Below are 304 nucleotides of genomic sequence, written 5' to 3'. Positions count from 1 at the left end.
ACTTTATTACCAAGGTACAGTGAAAATCATTTTTGTATACAGTTCAGTACAAGTATTACATGCACAGGCACATATTAGATACAAGTGTATAGAAATAGTACACTGAGATGGCATACTCTACAATACAGTCCTAACACGAAGGATTTGGGGCATTTTTTGCACCAGGATTGGGGTTATTATTTTATTGAATTTTATTTATTAGAAATTATCTACATATATTGTGCTTTATAGGTTATAATGCCGCTGCAAGTAAGAATTTCATTGTTCCATTCTCGCTATATATGACAGTTAAACACTTTTGTAG

The sequence above is a fragment of the Rhinoraja longicauda genome, chromosome 29, assembly GCF_053455715.1.
Source record: "Rhinoraja longicauda isolate Sanriku21f chromosome 29, sRhiLon1.1, whole genome shotgun sequence".
NCBI lineage: Eukaryota > Metazoa > Chordata > Chondrichthyes > Rajiformes > Arhynchobatidae > Rhinoraja > Rhinoraja longicauda.
Note: the sequence above shows the minus strand (reverse complement) of the source record.